Genomic DNA, 15744 nt, shown 5'->3' with positions numbered 1-15744 from the left:
AAGAGAGTAGCTGTTTGATTTGCCTCTGATGTCAAGACATAATTCTGGTGAACTTGGCTAACTTAATAAGGAGAATGAGGAGCTGTGATCCCACACATCCACGCCTACGTTCAAGGAGGTTCAACGGCAGTAGGGTCACGTACCGTATGCTTGTAGCCTCTCTAAATAGCTCAAAAGAGGTCATCAGGCCTTTGCTCACTCACACCATTTTTGTGTTAGTTACGTAGGCAGATGTCTCCTGCGAGAGAGATGAGAAAATTCTGAGAATTATTATTCATTCTGAATGGAAAGTTCTTTGGTCTAAAAAATTGTCTCTCCAGTTAAATAAGTGTAACAGAATATGTACTCCTTACGCTCTTATCATGCCTAGCTGCTAGGGGGAAATCCAGCCTCTGATACATTCCTGACTGTCTGGGCATGCAAAAAAGAACTAAACAAAATAATCATCAGATGCAATTTTGACACCCAAAGCACCCCTCCATTCAAATAGGTCATAAATGTTGGCCACCCAAACTTATAAGACTTCACCAGAATCTTGGCAGCTAAAAAATGTCTGCTTAGGAAACAAGGAGATCTGAAGATGTCTGCTAACTTTTTCACCTGTCAAGTCAGAAGTAAAAGCTTTTTATTCATGTACCTCATTGTTTGTGGATTTGGGTATTTAATCCCCTGGTCTAGGAGTCAGGATTTCCCAAAGCTAAGCACCAATGCATTATTGATTAGGCAATGTCAAATCCTTACAAACTTACTATTTATTCAAAGCATTTTCATCTTCCTTTTTAATATAAAGTGCAGTGAGAATGACTAATACTTCGCCTCATCTCCACGAGGTGATGGTATTCATTCATCTGCTTGGGGAAGTTTCGGCTTCCTTGAACTGTGTATATATTGCACAGAGTATGTAGACATTGTACATAGGTCTGTCCTAAACTTTTCCTGAATTAGGTTTTCTAATGTCATTGGTTCAGAGCTACGGACATTGCTACTTCAACCTAAACAGCTTTTTTCCCCCTCCCCTTTAGCAATAACAAGAGCTGGGCTTTCAAAACGAGGAGGGCAAATTGCCAGCTGCATTTGCAAATGTGTATGGCCATGTCTGGCAGCAAATGATTCCTTTCAAGTGCTGGCATGCATTTCAGGTTCAATCTTCTGTTGGATATGTACCTACTCATCACTCAGTCCACTTCAGAAATAGGTTGGCTGATATTTTCTTTTCTATTAGGATCTCAGCTGTACTTCTGCTGAATGCTAGCTGCTCTGCATTCAGAAAAATAGGGTAAGATTATCAATCCTGTCCAATGTGTTCTGGGGAAAGAGGGTGAGTAATCTCCTTGCTTGTGTGTGTGTGAATTTTCAGTTCATTTGTTCCTACAATTCTATACCAGCCTGTAAGTCAGTCTGACCCAAAGGTGTCTCACACTGTCAGAAACAGCCAGTAATTTTGTCAACACATAATAATATTTGAAATCTTTTATTTTTAGCAATAATGGTCAAAGATAAAGCATGTTACCTAATACCCAACAGCTCTGAAAATAAATCTCCTGTAGGATTTACTCGATTCCCATTTATCTGTACATAATGAAACAATGAATTTTGACTGTGATTTACAGATTGCCTAGTCTTACAAATCTTGCCAGGAAGATGAGCAATTCTAAATCTTTCTGCACTGATGCTGCTACAGCAGTATTCTTCCTTGTGTGCAAAGGTATACTCAGTCTTCTAACCTCTAAGTACGGTGGACCAAATCAGATGAAACTCATGATTACAGTGTATTTTGTTTAATTTGCTTTTGTTTAATTTTTCTTTCAGAAACAAAATTTTGATCTACTGCCCTGCTTAGGAAATACCGTCTAATACCTGTCAAACACTGCAGCTGGGGTCCCTGCCACAAAAACACATGCACATCTATCCATGTGGAAAAAAAATGAATCCAAAGTTAGATCTGGAAGAGAGACCTGGATAAGGGTGGTGGTCTCCTAGATGTACCTGAATTACTATCATGGGGAGATTAAATAATGCCAGGGTCCTGCTGAAACTGCTGCAGCTGTGCTTCTCCAGGTCCTCTCTGCCCCCACCAGAGGCTGACAGCTCTCCGGGGTCCCTCCATGGGGTGAGACAGACAGGGGTGGTGGCACGGAGCTCGGTGCTGTGCTGGGCTTGGCCACCCCAAGCCTCTCATGGCATCCCTGCAAAGTTCCAGGAGTGGAACTGCCTTCAGGAGCTGACATCTGCAGCACAGGCGTGAACCCATCAATATTTCACATGGAGGTTGCTTGCAGTGGTTAAGCCATTGACCTGGATGACCTGGCACCTCCCCAGCTCCCTCCACGTCCGGCCAAATCCCTCTTCTCACCATGTGCTATGGCACAAGCAGTGTCCCAAGGCTGCCTTTAGTCCCAGGCCCCTATAATCTGGTCCTCTCCTTTTCCCACAAAAAAAAGAATCAGATTGCAGCTCCTGTGGAAATGGCAAGGCTGCGCTTCTCTGGGCAAGTCTGGGAAGGGAAAAAGAGATTTTTAATAACTGAATATTGATTGCTCCCCTCTCGGAGCTGTGTGTGCTGCAGCATTACAGCACATGACCCCTCCTTTGTCTTTTTCGAATGAAATAAGCCTGCACTGGCCAGAGAAATAGATCATTCTTTCTCATTAATGAAATATTAATTGCGTGTTTATATTTTGGTGTGGCCTAAAGTGAATATTAAAGTGCACATCAATAAAACATTGCCAACTTTAATATAAGATGGGGTTTTCTCACGCTTGTCTTAAATGAGCTCATTACACCGGAGAAGGTAATAAATATTTGATATCATAGCATGTTAATGAGGTGCTTGCTAGTGAATTCAAAGTGTTTAGCATAGTTTTCTCTCCCCTTCAGACATGTTATATAGTGCAAACATTTTGAATTATTTAATCAGGGGGATCTTTAAGCACCCTGGCGCTGTGTTTAGAAACCTAAAACCACAAAAGTAATTAATGGTTGCAGCTTCCAAAACGGACTATAATTTCTTGAATAACGTTGTTTGTTTATAACGTGGAGTGACTGTGGAGGGCTTTCCTGCCGTAAAGGAGGAGCCAGCTCTCACTGCAGACAGCACGTTGTGCTAGCGGTGCTCACCCGGTGCGTGCACGAGGCATAAATTGCACGGTGCATTCAGGCTTTGTCTTACTGGAATTTTAGCCACTGGTTTTGGCCGTCGAGGTTGTTTTAACACACATACAGGCAGCATGCATGGATATGATGCTTCACAGCTGCAGCCACAACTCTTGCTGGTCACCCCTACATCCTCAAGGAAATGTTGCAGATGTTGGCCCTTTGGAGTAAAGGGGAGTGGAGTTTGTGAAGTTCGTCCTGGTGGAGCTCGATGTCTCTCACTGGAAGTTCTCTCTGGTATGAGATATACGTCATTGTAAGCTGTGATGGACTGGGGAGGGGACATGGCTGTGGCTGAGCCAGCAGCCAAACCCTTCTGCTCTTAGTCCGGTGTCCTGGCTGCTGCGTTGCTGAACCATCCGTACACCTGAGATAACATCCTTGTGGCTTTCTGTGCTTAAAAGGCAGATTTCTGCTCATCTGTTCACAGGAGCAAATTCCCCCAAAAGAGGCAGGCAGGTCTCACTGAAAAAATGACATAAGACAGTTACAGATAACTAAGTGATAGAAGTGTGAGTAGAAATGTTTCTCTCATCTTCAAACCTTTCCAGAATATAATTTCTGTAATTTGTGTAGCTCCAGGCTTTCAGGAAGGTGAAAGCTCATACGATTTTTAGAAATCTTCCTTTCTTTGACTTCTCTGCTTTTAAATTCCCTTTCATAACTCAAGCATTAGCAGAGGTACATATTGTTTTTAAGGCAGCAAGTTCTACAGTTTTAGATGGAAAGAGACTTATGAAAAGTTAGCATGGGTGCTAATAGGGACACATCTCTGAGTGCTTGATTCTGCAACATTTTGAAATATTTCTACGCTTTACTGACATAAAGGGAATTTCCAGATCAGACCCAGATGCAGAAACTTCATTTCTTTAAAATGTGCTCTGTGGTATAACCACATCAAGGTTCAACTCCTTTCATAATAAAAGATATTTTCCTCAATTCCTGTTTCAAAACCTCTTATATCTATTCTGAGTTCATTGTTTTTCTCCTAGTTCTCTCTGATTCCTTGATGAAGGAGGATGATCCATATTATTCCTAGGTGTATATAGGCTGTTTTACACAAAGAACCACAGTGCTCAAGTGGTTCAAAAGCCACTGAGTTTAACAGTTCTAAACATCAATTTTCTGTCTTGGAAAACTTAGTTGCTTAAATTCCATGAAAGTTAAAATACTAATTTTACATTTAGCTAAGTGTTAAAGTTAAATATTAAATTTAAAGCCACTGATATATTAAAAAAAAAGAAGAACAAAACCACCTCAATTGCTAGTAAGAGCAACCCCCCTTTGGAAATTAAGATGCTGGCTCTGATTTGGGACACTGCAATTTCTATACAGCACTGGCCTGGTATTGCTGAAAATCTGGGCATGAATCTTCCTAGGAAAAGTGCAGGGCAGCTGACGACAGAGCATGTGTACGCTCCTGACCTCCTCTTGCAATGTTTGTATCTCGGTAGGTAGGAATGACACAAAATCATTCATTAGGTCCTCATTAGATAGTGTGTAGGCAGTAGTGACAAAGAGCCAGAGACCAGAAGAGAACGTCTGTGCAGGGAGGCTTTGCCCTGCGCAGCCACCTCTCGTTTTCCTTTTCTTTGAGCTTTGCTCTGTGAGGAGACCCAAGGAGCCTGGTGGTGTGGCTTCTGGAGTTGGGTGATCATTTAGCCAGTCTGTTTTGATTTTAGGGGAATATAGGCTACTTTTTGTCCACTTGTAAACCTGGATTGTAAAAATAGCATGACCCCATGGGCACAAGTGTTGGGTAATTAAAGCACGTGTGCTTGAACTCGTGCTCTGGAGAGGTGCAGGGCTCTGCTGAGCATCAAGGTGAGTAGCTGAGTGCTGCTGCTCCAGGAGTCGTTCATGGTTCATCCCAGGAAAGGAAGGCATTCGCTTCTAAAATTTTAAGTGCATTAGACTTAGTCTGGAATGTTTATCAGAAAAAAAAAAAAAGAAAAAAAAGAAGATATTCTAGTGATAGATGGTTTTAATTAGAAGTAGGTAGAAAACACTTTTTAGAAGATATAATTTCAAGCAGTTTCTATACTTTAGTGCTCCTGGAAGGCAAATAGTATTTATTCTTGAAACAAGAATTGGAGAACTAATTGGGCCTAGCTTTAATTTAGTGATGATACAATTTATCTTTAATTAAATTGGGGCAAAAAATTCTAGATAACAAAATTTACTTAATTTAGGTACCAACTTGGTTTTGTTCCTCCAAAATTAATTTGCGCTTCAAATTGTTACTTCAAAATATCAATATCCATAAGTAAATAAAATGCAGTCAACAGCCTGTAACTTCCAGAATGTTTCTTAAATAGTTTGGGAGTGAGAACACGGTAGGATAACCCTTAAAGTAAGGTCATTTGACATGAGTGCTACCTAATTGTGTCTTGATTTCTGGATCATTGACTTCACATTAGTTGAGCCTTCCTAATTGTGACAGAAATTGACCCATTACAATTTACGTGTTTTGGATGTACTCCTCAAAGGACTGAGAGAATCCAGGTTTTCTTTGCTGCTAGATTTTTTGCAAATCTAATTTTTGGTTTCTTAGTTCATGAAGATCGATAATGCATTTGGAAACACTAAAGTAAATTTAAAATTAATTTGATAAATCATTCATCGTATTTTTGAAAATAAAATTTTAAAGCTCACATAGAGTACCAGCATTCATGTTTCTTTCTTTGTTGAGGCTAGAAGGACGTACATCCATGCCATATATCTTCACTCAGTAATGAGGAATTACATTTATTAAGTTCTGAAGTTTATTTTCAGGAGCAGCAAATGATTCTCTGCTTGCATCTGGATAATTTGACTATATCAATATTGATCCATGCTTTGCAGTTGTTGTTAATCCCTCTGGGAAATGGATTCTTTCAGTAATATTAGTCAAGCAGATGTCGGTTGTTGATTTTGCAGTTTTATTCTCGGTACTTTCATTTTTCTCAGAAGAAGGAGAAACTTCCTTAATCCTATGCAGAGATAGAAATATAAATGGCAGCTAAAAATACGCTGAATTTTCTGTCCTTCTGCAGCTCTCAGAATACACGCTGCGTTGAGAAGGGAGGATAAGCATGACTGCATGTATCTCTTTGAAGTACTTGATCAGCATTCTTAAAAAATATCAAAGAGGAGACTTACGCCATGTAAAAATAGTTATGATTACATCCTCTTTGGCTGGATCTGATACAGTTCTCAGGCAGTACATCTGTGAGATGACTACCTGAATATTCAGGGGAAAAAGACGTGGTTTTCAGGGACAAGACTGTCTCTTGCATTTCTGAGGCCATTTTTCATTCCCAACACTGCTTCTTGTTTTTGTTATCATTTTGTTTCAAGGGTCATGGATTTATCCTTGGCTTGTAGGCTGTATCACAGGTTTTAAAATCTAGTTTTAAACATTGAATTTCTACAGGTTTTCATTAAACAAAGCTCTTGTAATTCATTTTGCATTGGTTGTAGATGCCTGGCATTTCAGATTTTTGGAGCAATAAGGCACGTAGCACTAGCTTTCTTTTTAATAAAATATTCAGTGCTGTCTTCCCTCCTCTGGCTTATTCACTGTTACCTTTCTGGATGAATTTGCTGCTTCTGGATGGAGTTTGGATAGATGTTCTCCCATCCTGTGACTCTGCTGAATTCAGGAGAAACTCGTCCTCTGTTGTATGGACATCAAGCAGCCCTGGGGCTGTCACTGTCACCTTGAAGAGGTTTTTAAGATAATTGTGGTCTCCTAAAAGGTGACATTTTTATAACGATTCTGCACAATTTTTCAACAGTGATTTTTCATGAAAGTGACTTTTTAGCTGGATCAGGTTGAAGAAGGAGGGGACTTCCCAGGATCCTTGGGAGGAGCTGCCATGAGCCCCTTGCTGTGGGTCATCCCTCTGGAGTACCACTTTGGTCCACAGAGGTCTTTGTGTTTTCATAGGACCTCCTTTTCATAGAATCCATCAAGTAGCTGATATTTGTATAATTTTATGAAATTGCTATCAGAACTGCTATGTTTTTTAATCATTCCTTTAAAAGAAAGCTGAAGCCACCTTTCGTTCTTTTGGATGCTGAGCAGTGCTGCTATTGTGCAGATTTCAATCCCATTTCCTCTGTTTCTCAATGTATATTTTAATATTTGTTTCCCCTTGGAACAAAGACAGTCACACAAATAAAAACAGTAAGGAGGAGCAGACTTAAGAGGTATGGAAGGGAAAAGACCAACTGATCTATGTAGGTAGGAGGCATTTGCATCGACTCTTGTTTCTCTCTGTTCTTCATACTAGCTGACTGGAGTAAGTACTGCATCCTTTGGCATTATTCATAGTTTACAATGGTTTGAGAGTTAGGGAAGAGTAGGGTCCTGTGCCGTCTGAACAGGTTAATGTTTACCTAATTCCTGACAGAAAGTAATCTGTGCAATCGTATTTTCAGATCCTTTCTGCCCATCTTTAAATGACTTAATATTTAGTGCAGAAATATGGTTTCAAGAATTTCTGTAAATAAATCCTCTTCAGTGTCTGTTTTCATTGCTGGCTTATCTCACATTTTTTAATTTACTCTCTTTCGTATTTCATTTCCAATTCTCCATCTTTCAAAAATCTTCATAAATTGCTACATAACAAGTGCATATTTACCTCCTGTTCAATGAAAAGTACCAATCAGGCTGTGATGACTGTGACATCTCTTACTAAGAGAGAACAAAGAAATCACTCAACTCTAAATAATCAAAGTCTGGCTTGTCAGAGTTGGGGTATGTGGTCTATTAAGCTTTATTGAGGGCACGTTGCAAAAGCAGTGGTGCTTAAATAAGTGTACAGGCCCTTATGCGATTAGTTATGCAAGTGGCACAGTGATCTTGTTGAAATCAAATTTTATTCAAAGAAAGAACTGTCTCCAATAGAAATATAGCATAAAGTCAAGCAGTGCTTCTTTGCAAGCTGAAAATGCCCTGTTCCTACTGTTTTGTTTCTGGGACGTTTAGCTGGGAGGGGTCTCGGGGGGATCTCACCCATGTGTATAAATGCTTGACGGGAGGGAGGACCGAGGATGGAGCCAGGCCCTTCTTGGTGGCGCCCACTGAAGAGACAAAAGGCAACAAGCACAAACGGTGCTGAGACTGTGTGCTAAAATGCTTTGCCTTTCTCCAGCCAAGGTTCTCCAGCCAGCACAGGAGCTGGCTGGGAAGCAGCTATTTCTGAGACAGATATCAACCGGAGGGGAGGCCTTCAAACCGCGCTGGCGAATTCAGCCATCTCTGCTTTCTGCAAAGTAAATCTCCTGGCTCTGCAGGCAGAGCTTGTCTCGGGGCTGGCTTTGCCTCCCAGCCTGCTGCTCTCATCGATTCTGCCACAGTGGAGGGCAGAAGTGGCCAAGAAGAGAGGGAGCAACATATTTTGTTGCACACCCTTCCTCGCTTTCTGTTTTTGATCGAGTATTTTCTAGAGTGGACTTTGTTTAGCATTTTCTCTGTTACTTAGTTTTTCTCTGTTAAATGCAGTCTGGTTTCCTGTCAGAAATTGAAGATGACAATTTATCCAGAGCCGAATGTTTCCTTTGCTCTCTTTTGCTAAAGCTGGGGACTTTCCTGTACTCAGAAGTTTGGTGCTAGCAGTGTGCTGGGAGGATTCCCTGGTCATGTCAAAATCAGCCGGGCTTTTCAGTTATATAACTCAGATGAAATGGAGGACATTTTTCTTTAATAGCAAAATAGCAAAGGATATTTTACCTGTGAAAAACTTGGGCAGCACGCTCACGCTCCATTTGTCCTCTGCATGGCTCTCAGCTCCCTGCCACCCCACCTGAATGCTCGCTGGGGCTCCAGGCTTTGTGCATCAGGCCAAGTCAAAATGCTAGCTTCGAAATCTGCTGTGAAGTTGAGGAATAGCACCTGAGCTGACCAGTGGTCACCAGGGACAGTCCTCGCCCCCGAGCAGGGACATTGGTGTCCCTGCTCCCCTTGAGGTGGCCAAGGCCACCCTGTGCAGGGACAGCCCGCGGTGACTGTGTAGGCAGCTGCTGCCATTTTCTGGTGAATAAGCCGTAATTCTCAGGCACTTTCTCTCCTGTGAATAGTCATGTTATTTATCTCCATCTGCTGTGCTGGTTTCTGTCTTCTCATTTGGCATCTTGGTTTGATTCTTTATTTTACATCCTAGTTCCTGACATACCTTGTTTATCTGTCAGCCTAAATGGCAAATACCAGCCTCTGACTTACGACTCCTTCTGCTGATGTTCCCAGTCGATCTCAGGTCTCTCTTCCAATTTTCAAGGCTCTCCTGTGGCACTCCCAAGCAACCTGCACACTGTAAATTCTGCATTGTCATTTGCTACTCTGTCATCGTTACCGAACCTTTATTCCACAGAATTTTAATGAGGCATTTTGCATACAAACAGAGCTATGATGGTTATTTTCCAAAGTGGGATGTGCACCCAAGCTTTTGTTATTGATTTAATACCGTGCTTTCCCTCTGGCCTTCTCTATGGGGGATTCCAGTGCTGTCTGGGTAAGACTTTAACCACTGGAGTTCTGCCTGGTCAAAAACAAAGAACTCATCACCTTAAAAGTGAAAAAGTCCTTTTATCTGACAAATTGTCATAAATTATTGCCAAATTTTCTTTGACTGATCACTGGTAGCTGCTGAAGAATTATTCTGCGGTAGCTCAGAGGCTGAGCTCAAACATTTTGTGTAGCATGAAATGTGAAAACTTTGAATGGGTCATTTTTACAGTTGATATGGCTTTTACTGCTCCAGCTTTCATAGATGCATCTTTGAATGGCTTGATTTATGCAAAGAATTGATGCCGTGGTTCTGAAAAGACATTTGCAGGACTTGCATGCTACAGGCAGAGTGTTGGAGATTGAGACTTGTGGCTTACAGAATTATTAACTTGAAGAAAATATTTCAATAAAAATAAATGCAAGTATGTATTGAAGTCCTCTGTTCCTGAAACTTGCTCAGATTCACCATTAACTCTGCTTGAGGTGCTGCTGACGACTGTTTTAATCTGAAAGATGAGAAAGAATAGCCCCATACCACACCTCATCCTGCAGCATTCAGACAAACTCCCTGACTACAGTAAAGGATGAAGTATCTCGAGGGAAACAGACTCTAAGGTAAGAATAGGGGAAGCCCCTGATTTCTTTGGGGCTGAGCAGTCCTCCTCCAGGGATGCTCATTATCTGTCTTCAGTCAAAATTGACTTGACCAAGGAAAATGTGGTCTCACAAACCTACAGAAACTTCTTCCTGCTGTGAAGCTGCAGGTCAGGAAAGCTCCCAGTGCTCTCTTTAGGTGATATTGTGTCTGTACCCAAAATCAGACAGTCTACCATCAACTTAAAAGGGGAAAAGGGAAAATGCTTCCTTTAGGGAAGCCCAATTAGGCAGATAAATGACACAGATGACTTCACTAATTTATGTTCTCTGTGATTGTTGTGATGAAACACAACACACATGCTGTTCACTCTGTTCCTTAGAGCTTTGGGTAGTTTACTGTTTGTAGCTGTAAAAACACAATAGGGAATACCTTAACATATGCTGGAGCTAAACTGAATGAAAAATGGCAGCAGCTAATGTGTGAAACATAAAATGCATTTTCTTGAAGTGTTTGTGTAGAAAAAAGGCCATTTTGACTTCAAGCTTCTCAAAACCTGTTGGAATTCTCTTCATCAGAGGTACTGCCTCTTAAATATGTAAATTTCCATAGAAATACCTTCTGCTTCATTAAAATATCTTCCCACTTGATGTGTTCATCTGCTAGGGTAGGACTAGATAGCAGGGAGACTACTCCATTGACCACAGGGTTCCTCATTTATTTAACATTTCTCTCAGTATTAAAGGAGGAAAAAAAATGGGGGTGGGGGGGGTGGGGGGACAGGGAACAATTCTGTAGCTCTTAAAGCTCTTCTCTAATAAAATGTCATTTTGCAAAACGTTGAAGTGTCCACTTACCTCCTGTTACCAGTCAGGAAGTCCTCTGTGAGGATGCACTGGATGGGCTGAACACTTGAAGTGGGTTCCTGCTGAGAAGAGCAGCAAAATGGACGGTGGTATGAGCCCAGATCCATGGGTGCATCCTGGGCAGGTGCTCCTCACTCTGGTCAAAATGCTACTTAAAATATAATCCCAACTTAGTGTCCAAAAAGTGACGGTGTGTATGCTAAACTTCAGCTGTATTAATGCTCTGAAACATTTTTGTAGCAGTAAGCAGATTTTGAAAACTATGATAAATATTTGATTAGTGTGGGATTTTGATCAGGCAAGTGCTGGAAGCTAAACTGAGATGACTGAAATAGCCTTTCCTTCTGCCGGTAGGGACCTAATTATTAGAAATCCCGGAATGAGTCTTAATCACAGAGAATTTCCAGTTTGAAGCATTCTTTTACTGTTTCGAGACATTGGGGTAAGTCTTGGATTCATTTTGAAATGGTTATGTGAATTAAGTTGTTTGAGGCTTATCCATTTTTATGGCTATGCTGTTTCATTTGCATTTAGGCACAGTGGATTTAATGATTAGAAATCTTTTAAAAAATGGTCCCAAGTGTGTTTTTCAAAGATTCATTACCTTAATTTCTTTTGCTCTTGAGCTATGATAGCCTTATGTTTGTGCTTTACTTGCTGCTATGATATACTAAGAAGGCTAGAGATAAATTATATGTCGCTTTGCTTATTTGACATTGACTCAATTGCTTGCATCAGTCAGCAGATGACGCTTGTAGGTCATTTTCCCTCATTGGGATTCTTAAGTTGCTGAGTAATTTCTTGTTCTTTCAGAGGCTATTCATTTTAATGATTTTTTTCCCCATATATTACAACCTATGACTGTAGTTTTCAGTAAAGGTCCATATAGGTATTAATACCAATCTGTTTCTACGTTTGAATATGTATTATAACATTTTTGGGATCATCCATTCCACTGAAGTTTATAATTTGGTGTATACAAACTTTCTTGCATCAATAGAATTCTTCAGGTTTCCAAATGAAGTTTAGAAAGTGTTATTAATGGATTTTGGCAGTAGCAGTACTCTACAACAGCAATCTTTTTGAACAAGTGTCCTCAAAATTTATATTACGTTATTATTGCTGTAAAAATGGAGAAATGCACTGTGGGGGGTGCGGGATGGTGGGGTGAGAGGTTAGCCTAGGATAGGGAAGCTGTGAGCCCCTGCACCTCCAAGCTGTGCCCTGGGTGTCTGAAAGCCATGGCATGCCCTGGGCTGGGATGGGAGGGAAGTCCCTGGCTTGTACAATGTTTTGGGAGCACTCTTCAGGAGGCTGGACAGGCTGAAAAACAGATGGGGTCTGTGGTTGATAAGGGGTTGTCATACTTGTATAGAAGCCACCTTGCAAGGTGGCACCACCTTGGGCAGTGCCGCAGCCCCCACCTGACAGCAGATGATTCTTCAGACCTCAGAAACTTTGTGCCAGCCGGGTACACCATTAACGAGAGCAGCACATTTATCTGACAGCTGGTGGTGCTGGGAGCAAGGAGGAGTGCGTACGAGGCTGGTACGAATCCCAGGGTAGAAGTGGAGGCTGATGGCAGACGGCATCAATAGCAAACACATCGAGAGCAAACAGCTCCAGCAGGGAAGAGCAGCGAGAGCAAACCTCATCAGCAACAAACAGCTCTTGTACATTGCAAAACTGCGGTTGTAGCAAAGTTCTCTTCTGCTTCGAGGGCCGGGTGAGGACTCATTTTTATTTTTTCCAGATGTTTACTTCAGAAACCATTTCTAGCCTGAAAACGAGAACAGCCTCGCCTACCAAACTGTTAGATATGGGGCAGTCATTTAAATTTCACTAGAGGGAAAAAGTGGATGGATTTTCACTTTGAAGCTATAGGGGGAAACACAGAAGAACACTTGTCAGACACCTGTAGTTCAAAACTACTTACATGTTCTCCCTCTCTGCACTGTTGCTGCATAAGTCATCCTCATTTGCAATTCATCAGCCCCCCTCTGCTCACGTATGAGCAGTTACCTTCCATTTAGACACCACAGGGGTGCTATCACCGAAAGGGTGAAGTCAGCTAAGAGAATCACTTGAGTTAATGCAGAAATGAGGACAATATATTAATGTAGCAACAGGACATCTAGCTTTTTATATTTAGATCTGGGAGCCTAAAATGATAGGTATAAAGGATGCTTATTGGGAACCAGTGCACCTTTGTTAAAGAATAAAAGGAATCTCAAAGGAGGGGACTTGCATTTGAATAGGGTACAGCACCCAGACAGCAGAGGGATGTTGCTTTTTCAATGAGCATTGCAGGCATGAAGGTTATAGAGGGTTGGATTTTCTGGATGTTAATGCAGGCTTAAAGTAGATTATTTTTTTTTTTCCTCTCCCTTTTGATGGTTGTTTGTGGAAAAAAAATGTCAGAACAGTGCAACAAAAGCACCAGTGGCTACAGGGCGTTGCAGGCAGGTGCTGCCCCCCTCTCCTGCCCTCCCCTTGGCTCTGCGCCGTGCAGATGGAGGTTTGCCATTGGAAACGTCCAACCTTTCTCTGGGGAGGGGAATAAGTGAAACCAATTTAGCCCTTTTGGGCTAAATCGCTGCATAATTTTTGCCTGTGGAATAGTTTGGGCCCTTTGTCTTTATGCTGGGGCTTGGCGTTTTGTTCTCACAGGAGTCTTTAGGGTACTAGGGCATTAAGAAACACTCGGGCTGAAACTTGTCAAGGGGAAATAATATCTGCAATTGCTCAGCTTCCTGATTAAAAAAAAACACAACAGTGTCTAAGAGCAATGTTTTCTCAGGCATGATTAGTAATACTTTAATTCAACACAGCAACAAAAAATGGATTTTATTGCTCTCTATTTTATGGATCATGAATTTAACTGAACTAAATAGTCAAAGGACAGGCAAATGATACTTTAGTGAGATGTTGTCCACGTTTTCTTCTGCATTTCACCAACATTTTTTGGGCTTGCTTACTCAGCTTTTCACAGAGCTAACTCCAAAGAGCTGTGTAAAGAGCAGTAAAGCACTCAGCTGCTCTGTTCACCTTACTGCAGTGACCAACATGTCACTCACCTTCTCCAGAAGGCTTTTTTCTGAAGGTGTTTCAGCAAAACTGACTGCTGGGTAGCTGTGTTAAGCGGTGTTTTCTCTCAACTGAACACAATTGTTACTGATACGTATTTTGAACCACATCTGAAATATCTGTTGGGCTGTGTATTGGACAGATGATATTAGAGACTGTTCTTGTAGGGCAACTACAACTGATACAAATGGGTACAAGTAAATTATTCTTTATTTTCTACAATCTAGGATATTGTCTACTTTGATAGATTTTTGTCCAAATCACCACACTGCAGAAAAGAGGAAAATGTACTGAGCTGAGACGTGCTCTGAGATGGGGCTGACGTAGGTAGCATTGGGACTACAGGTAAGCATCTCACTTCTAGAGGGGAACCCACTGTTGAGGTAAGAAGCCCTGAGGAACTACTTGTTCATATGTGAGACCATTGCCAAATTGCCAGAATAGGACTAGAGTGGCCTTGCTGTAAATAAGAGCAAGTTTGGGGGAACAGATGGCCTAGATTTACATGAATAAAACAGATTTGGGGAGTCATTGAATTCATCCCATTGCACCAACACCGTTGCATCTAAGTCATTACCAACAGGTGTTTGTGTAGCCCATTTTTATAGGGTTTTCTGCTGATGGAGAGCCCAGAGCCTCCATGGACCTATGTTCCTGGGTGTGACTGTCCTTACCTTGGAGAAGCTTTTCTTAGTATTTACCCTGATTCCTTCTGGCTGTGATTACTTGATTTCTGCTCATCACTTGTAGTCTTCTAGCTAGTGACCATTGAGAAGACTTTATTCCCAACCATTGCATTACCTTTAAGACACCATCAGAGTGCTATCATGATTACCCTTAGGCACTTGCAAACCAGACAACCCCAGTTTTCCCAGTCTTTCCTTGTGGGTTGTGCTTTCTAGATTTATTTTTCCCTTCTCTCTTGTGGCTTCTCTTTGCTTGAGCCACATCTTGGCCACTGTCCCACGAGTCAAATTTTAAATCTAGCCAAACAGTTAAGGCAAACCCATAGCATTTTGCTGATGGGAAAAATCTTCCTTAGAAATTATAAGCCTGAGATTTTTACATAGCCTATTATCTGGTTAAGTCATCCTATGTTTTCTCTAGTAATTACCTTTCTCTAACTGTTACTTCAATAAAAGGCTCGTAGATCCCATATGGGATAGGAAGGCACACAAATTACTCATGCTTTGAAAGGAAAGCATCTAATTCCAAAGCTAATGATACATGCTGAGTTTCTCCAATCCATATAGTTAATTTGAACATGAGTAAGAGATACTCTGCATGGATTTTTAAATGCCCCTGAGGTACCCACATGGAAATAGTTTTCTCTGAAAAGGTTGCTGCCTGCGCCTCAGTAAAGATGGGTTAATTTAACCCACAGTACCTGTTTTAGCAGTAGAGTTCAAAGGAGTTTAAAGATAATTACGTAATATAGAAAAAAAAATGTTTTAATTTTCTTTATGCTCCAAGACAGTTTTGCTCCAATTGTTCCTATGAAAACAGCTTTAACCCAGCAATAATATTGCTAGAACCAAAATTAATGCAGA

At 41.2% G+C, this 15744-nt stretch overlaps 1 protein-coding gene and 1 long non-coding RNA gene across 2 annotated transcripts in view; one reads left to right on the top strand and one right to left on the bottom strand.

The window, feature by feature from the left end:
* Window positions 1-15744, top strand: part of OTOL1 (otolin 1) — a 161014-nt gene that overhangs the window by 94502 nt on the left and 50768 nt on the right. The window lies entirely within an intron of this gene.
* On the bottom strand, window positions 1456-11622 carry LOC118171440. The gene is made up of 2 exons (XR_004753207.1): window positions 11099-11622; window positions 1456-3618 (listed from the first exon to the last, which is right to left on the bottom strand). It is a non-coding gene; the product is annotated as an uncharacterized LOC118171440 (long non-coding RNA).

The sequence above is a fragment of the Oxyura jamaicensis genome, chromosome 9 (genome assembly GCF_011077185.1).
Source record: "Oxyura jamaicensis isolate SHBP4307 breed ruddy duck chromosome 9, BPBGC_Ojam_1.0, whole genome shotgun sequence".
In the NCBI taxonomy this organism is placed as follows: domain Eukaryota; kingdom Metazoa; phylum Chordata; class Aves; order Anseriformes; family Anatidae; genus Oxyura; species Oxyura jamaicensis.
The sequence above is the reverse complement of the archived record's forward strand: the minus strand, read 5'-3'. Positions and strand labels throughout refer to the sequence as shown.